This window comes from Oncorhynchus keta, chromosome 20 (assembly GCF_023373465.1).
Source record: "Oncorhynchus keta strain PuntledgeMale-10-30-2019 chromosome 20, Oket_V2, whole genome shotgun sequence".
NCBI classification, from domain to species: Eukaryota; Metazoa; Chordata; class Actinopteri; order Salmoniformes; family Salmonidae; genus Oncorhynchus; species Oncorhynchus keta.
This window is the reverse complement of record NC_068440.1, coordinates 22,204,536-22,210,723: the sequence shown is the minus strand read 5'-3', so window position 1 is coordinate 22,210,723 and position 6,188 is coordinate 22,204,536.

Here is a 6,188-nt window from a genome sequence, read left to right as displayed (position 1 = left end):
TAGTATATGGGGCTTTGTGACAAAACAGATGGCACTGTGATAGACTGCATCCAGTTTGCTGAGTAGAGTGTTGGAGGCTATTTTGTAAATGACATCGCCGAAGTCAAGGATCGGTAGGATGGTCAGTTTTATCAGGGTATGTTTGGCAGCATGAGTGAAGGAGGCTTTGTTGCGAAATAGGATGCCGATTCTAGGTTTAATTTTGGATTGGAGATGCTTAATGTGAGTCTGGAAGGAGAGTTTACAGTCTAACTAGACACCTAAGTATTTGTTCACATTTTCTCAGTCAGAACCTTCCAGAGTATGCTAGTCGGGTGGGAGGGTGCGGGCAGCAATCGGTTGAAGAGCATGCACTTAGTTTTACTTGTATTTAAAAGCAGTTGGAGGCCTCGGAATGAGTGTTGTATGGCATTGAAGCTCATTTGGAGGTTTGTTAGCACAGTGTCCAAAGAAGAGCCAGATGTATACAGAATGGTGTCGTCTGGGTAGAGGTGGATCAAAGAATCACCAGCAGCAACAGCGATATCATTGATATATACAGAGAAAAGAGTCGGCCCGAGAATTGAACCCTATGGTACCCCATAGAGACTGCCAGAGGTCCGGACAACAAGTCCTCCGATTTGACACATTGAACTCTGAGAAGTAGTTGGTGAACCAGGCAGGCAATCATTTGAGAAGCCAAGGCTATTGAGTCTGCTGATAAGAATGCGGTGATTGACAGAGTCTAAAGCCTTGGCCAGGTTGATGAAGACGGCTGCACAGTACTGTCTTTTATCAATGGCGGTTATGATATCGTTTAGGACCTTGAGCGTGGCTGAGGTGCACCCATGACCAGCTCGAAAACCAGATTGCATAGTGGAGAAGGTACGGTGGGATTCTGAATGGTCGGTGATCTGTTTGTTAACTTGGCTTTCGAAGATTTTAGAAAGGCAGGGCAGGATGGATATAGGTCTATAACAGTTTGGGTCTAGTGTGTCTCCCCCTTTGAAGAGGGGGATGACCGCGGCAGCTTTCCAATCTTTGGGCATCTTAGACGATACGAAAGAGAGGTTGAACAGGCTAGTAGTAGGGGTTACAACAATTTCGTCTGAAAGTTTTAGAAAGAGAGGGTCCGGATTGTCTAGCATAGCTGATATGTAGGGATCCAGATTTTGCAGCTCTTTCAGAACATCAGCCGTCTGGATTTGGGTGAAGGAGAAGTGGCGGGGGGGGGCTTAGGCAAGTTGCTGCAGGAGGTGCTGAGATGTTGGCTGGATGTTACGCACGCCTCTATGAAGAGGGAACGCAACACCCTGCTACAACTAAACTCTCCGTGAAGTGAAAAAGGTATGGACTGTAGGTGCGAGTAAGGATGACAACAGACAGAATGTGGTACCGTTTACAAGGACTTTATTCCTTTACACGGTAATATGGGGAAAAGGGGCTGGACGGAACCAAAGCAAAGAAAGTAAATCTCAAAGCCCCCCCCCCCTCTCCTATCTTACCTGCCTACCCACTACTTACCTAATTTAGCACCACCTGGTGCCCTAACCAAAATACAGGGGGTGGTCCGCCCAGGTCTTACCTAGTGTGCCTAGACAGCGAATATGCTACGGGTATATGTATGCCCGCGAGCTTCTTGCCTAAGCACTCCCTAGGTGCCTTCCCCTTCCCCCCTGGGAACAAATGAAACAGAATATTAAACCATTTTCACAAACAAATTAAGAAACAAAGCACATCAAATAAGCTCTATCTGAGCAACAAACTCACAAAACATACCAACTCTCAGCAATGAACTCCCAGCAAAATCAACCCCTAGCAAAATCTCTCTAGCAAAATCTCTGCAATGACCTCCCAGCAAATCTCTCCAGCAAAATATCTGCAATGACCTCCCAGCAAATCTACCTCCAGCAAAATATCTCTCTCCTGAACAAAACACTGGCTTTTATATAGCTTCTGAAGGAATGGGTAATTGGAGACAGCTGTGTCTTGACGAGGGGGCGGGGTCAGCTCTCCAATTAGCCATGGAGTCGACCAATCAGCTGCTTGAGGGATTTCAGGAAGCCATTTCCTGAAATAAACACATGCAAACATACAAACTACAACACATAAACTGGGGAACGTAACACCGGGGTAGGGGTAGCCAGGTGGAAAGCATGACCAGCCATAGAAAATTGCTTATTGAAATGAGACATGCTTATTTAAGATGGTGAGGAAAGCACTTTTAAAGAGCAACCAGGCATCCTCTACTGATGGGATGAGGTCAATATCCTTCCAGGCTACCCGGGCCAGGTAGATTAGAAAGGCCTGCTTGCTGAAGTGTTTTGGGAGCGTTTGACAGTGATGAGGGGTGGTTGTTTGACCATGGACCCATTACGCAGGCAGAACTGGTCATCTAGTGCGTTTGGAACAGAGAGGTAAAGGAGCAGATGTCTGGGCACGGAAGAATAGATTCAAGGCATAATGTACAGACAAGGGTATGGTAGGATTTGAATACAGTTGCGGTAAACCTAGGCATTGAGTGACGATGAGGTTTTTCTCTAGAGGCACCATTTAAGCCAGGTGAGGTCCCTGCATGTGTGGGGGGCTAGCTAAGGCATATTGAGCAGAGCTTGAGGCTCTATAGTGAAATAAGACAATAATCACTAACCAAAACAACAATAGACAAGGCATATTGACATTAGGGAGAGGCATGTGTAGCCGAGTGATCATAGGGTCCAGTGAGTAGCTAGGTGAGCTGGAGACACGGCGATTCAGACAGCTAGCAGGCTAACAGATTATCCTTCGGGGACGTCGCAACGTAAGAGCCTGTTGAAAACCCTTGGATGGTTACGTCGGCAAACCAGTCGTGATGGATCAGAAGGGCTCCATTGGGTGAGGCGGGTTGCAGGAGAGTATGTTCAGTCTGTAGATGGAAATTGAGTTAAAAAAAAATATATATATAAAAAATATATACGAAGATAAAGATATACATGGGACGGAACAAGACAAACAGACGTCCTACTGCTACGCCATCTTGGATTGATATGATTAGATTGACTGATATACCTTTATCCTGGGGGTGTTCAGAACAAGGTTAAGTAACATTGAAAAAAATCAGAAACTTTCTGTCCAAAAATGATGCAGAAAAATTAATCCACGCTTTTGTCACTTCTAGGTTAGACTACTGCAATGCTCTACTTTCCGGCTACCCAAATAAAGCAAAAAATAAACTTCAGTTAGTGCTAAACACGGCTGCTAGAATCTCGACTAGAACCAAAAATGTGTTTCATATTACGCCAGTGCTAGCCTCCCTACACTGGCTTCCTGTTAAGGCAAGGGCTGATTTCAAGGTTTTACTGCTAACCTACAAAGCGTTACATGGGCTTGCTCCTACCCATCTTTCTGATTTGGTCCTGCCGTACATACCTACACTTCGGTCACAAGACGCAGGCCTCCTTATTGTCCCTAGAATTTCTAAGCAAACAGCTGGAGGCAGGGCTTTCTCCTATAGAGCTCCATTTTTATGGAATGGTCTGCCTATCCATGTGAGAGATGAGGTTTCAACCTTTAAGTCTTTATTGAAGACTCATCTCTTCAGTAGGTCCCATGATTGAGTGTCGTCTGACCCAGGAGTGTGAAGGTGAACTGAAAGGCACTGGAGCAACCAACTGCCCTTGCTGTTTCTGCCTGGCCGGTTCCCCTCTCTCCACTGGGATTCTCTGCCTCAACCCTTATTAGGCAGAGTAGTGGGGTGGCAGGGTAGCCTAGTGGTTAGAGCGTTGGACTAGTAACCGGAAGGTTGCGAGTTCAAACCCCCGAGCTGACAAGGTACAAATCTGTCGTTCTGCCCCTGAACAGGCAGTTAACCCACTGTTCACAGGCCGTAATTGAAAATAAGAATTTGTTCTTAACTGACTTGCCTGGTAAAACAGGTAAAATAAAATAAATAAAATTACAGGGACTGTGTCACTGTCACTGCTTTCTTCCTGGGAAGGAGAGGCGGACCAAAACGCAGTGTGGTTATAGTTCATGGTTCTTTAATAAGAGACACTAAACAAGAACCGTGAAAACAGTCCTGTGTGGCAGAAACACTGACACATGAAACAATCACCCACAAAATACCCAAAGAATATAGCTGTCTAAATATGGCTCCCAATCAGAGACAACGATAAACATCTGCCTCTGATTGAGAACCAATCCAGGCAACCATAGACTTACCTAGACACCTAAAAGAACACAACCCCATAAATCTACAAAAAACCCTAGATAAGCCAAAACACATAAATCACCCATCACACCCTGGCCTAACCAAAATAATAAAGAAAACAAAGATAACTAAGGCCAGGGTGTGACAGTCACTGGCTTACTGGTGCTATTCCATGCCATCCCTAGAAGGGGTGTGTCACTTTTTTTAAATTAAAAAATTATATAGCCCTTCTTACATCAGCTGATATCGCAAAGTGCTGTACAGAAACCCAGCCTAAAACCCCAAACAGCAAGCAATGCAGGTGTAGAAGCACGGTGGCTTGGAAAAACTCCCTAGAAAGGCCAGAACCTAGGAAGAAACCTGGAGAGGAACCAGGCTATGAGGGGTGGCGAGTCCTCTTCTGGCTGTGCCAAGTGGAGATTATAACAGATGTTCACAAATGACCAGCATGGTCAAATAATAATAATCACAGTAGTTGTCGAGGGTGCAGCAAGTCAGCACCTCAGGAGTAAATGTCAGTTGGCTTTTCATAGCCGATCATTAAGAGTATCTCTACTGCTATTGCTGTCTCTAGAGAGTTGAAAACAGCAGGTCTGGGACAGGTAGCACGTCCGGTGAACAGGCCATAGCCGCAGGCAGAACAGTTGAAACTGGAGCAGCAGCACGGCCAGGTGGACTGGGGACAGCAAGGAGTCATCATGCCAGATAGTCCTGAGGCATGGTCCTAGGGCTCAGGTCCTCCGAGAGAGAGAAAGAGAGAAAGAGAGAATTAGAGAGCGCATACTTAAATTCACACAGGACACCGGATAAGACAGGAGAAGTACTCCAGATATAGAGGTAGAGATACTCTGAATGATCAGCTATGAAAAGCCAACTGAGATTTACTCCTGAGGTGTTGACCTGTTGCACCCTCAACAACCACTGTGATTAGTATTATTTGACCCTATGAACAGTTGTTCTAGTATAATCTCCACCCTTCATAGCCATAGTTCCTCTCTAGGTTTCTTCCTAGGTCCTGGCCTTTCTAGGGAATTTTTCCTAGCCACCATGCATCTCAACCTGCATTGCTTGCTGTTTGGTGTTTTTTTTTTACCCCTTTGTTCGTGGTATCCAATTATTAGTAGTTACTGTCTTGTCTCATCGCTACAACTCCCGTATGGGCTCGGGAGAGACACGAAGGTCGAGAGCCATGTGTCCTCCGAAACACAACCCAACCAAGCCGCACTGCTTCTTAACACAGCGCGCATCCAACCCGGAAGCCAGCCGCACCAATGTGGCAGAGGAAACACTGTGCATCTGGCAACCTTGGTTAGCGCGCACTGCGCCCGTTCCGCCACAGGAGTCGCTGGTGCGCGATGAGATGATATCCCTACCAGCCAATCCCTCCTTAACCCTGACGACGCTAGGCCAATTGTGCGTCGCCCCACGGACCTCCCGGTCGCGGCCGGTTACGACAAAGCCTGGGCGGGAACCCAGAGTCTCTGGTGGCACAGCTGGCGCTGCAGTACAGCGCCCTTAACCACTGCTCCACCTGGGAGGCCCAAAATACCGTTATTTTATTTGTGACCGTTAATTCTGTTCCACTAATCACACCCCTGAGCTCTGGGCATCTCCAAGTAAATTATTATGCAAATGATGTTCCACTGAGTGTGTGTGACAGATGGGTGTCAAGTCTGAGGTCTGGGAGGAGAGATGGAGAGGTCAGCTCAGTAAGACTGACCTTCTACTTCTCGCTCTACCTCCATCTCTCAGACAGGATGAATATAGAGCAGGACAGTTTCACTGTGTTCATCTAAAGTGTCTGCACGTCGTCCGTCAGTAATTCACAACGTGCAACTACAGGAGTGTCACTTTTAATTGCATCGAAAAAGAAGGGGGAGAAGAGAGCGGAAGAACATAACTGTGACAGATTAATTACCCAGCATGCCAAAATGACTTACAAGAGCTCTCAGCTCCGCGCTGTCGCACCCGTTCACTGTCACAAATATGATCTACTACTGGTGGACAGAGGCACTTAGAC